This window comes from Syngnathoides biaculeatus, chromosome 18, assembly GCF_019802595.1.
Source record: "Syngnathoides biaculeatus isolate LvHL_M chromosome 18, ASM1980259v1, whole genome shotgun sequence".
NCBI lineage: Eukaryota > Metazoa > Chordata > Actinopteri > Syngnathiformes > Syngnathidae > Syngnathoides > Syngnathoides biaculeatus.
Genome location: NC_084657.1, coordinates 19,910,507 through 19,910,938, shown reverse-complemented (window position 1 = coordinate 19,910,938; position 432 = coordinate 19,910,507).

Below are 432 nucleotides of genomic sequence, written 5' to 3'. Positions count from 1 at the left end.
AGTGCAATTCATGTATAATTCGAGGGCCGCACCAACATTAAACTTTTATATTATGGTGGGGGCCACAAAATATTATCTCACGGGTTTGAGACTGCTGTAAGTACTTGGTAATGTACACCACACATGTTACAGTTCCATCAACATTACCAATAGCTCGAGATCTTGTATTAGTGTAAAATCAGCATCTTAGTGCAGATTTGACATGAAAAATTGACCGAAATGGCCAGCTAATACGCTTAATGTTATGCTGAGAAAATCGATCGATCAGACAGCGACGTAGTGGTACGTGGAGCAAGAAGGACTGGTGGGTAAGTCGTCACAGCATGTGACTAAACCGGCCAATCAAGAGACATGAGCTCCGCGGTTGTCCATCTTGGAGTCTGATCCGCCATGTTTTCCTCTGCTTTTCTTCCACAATACTATTGGCTAGTA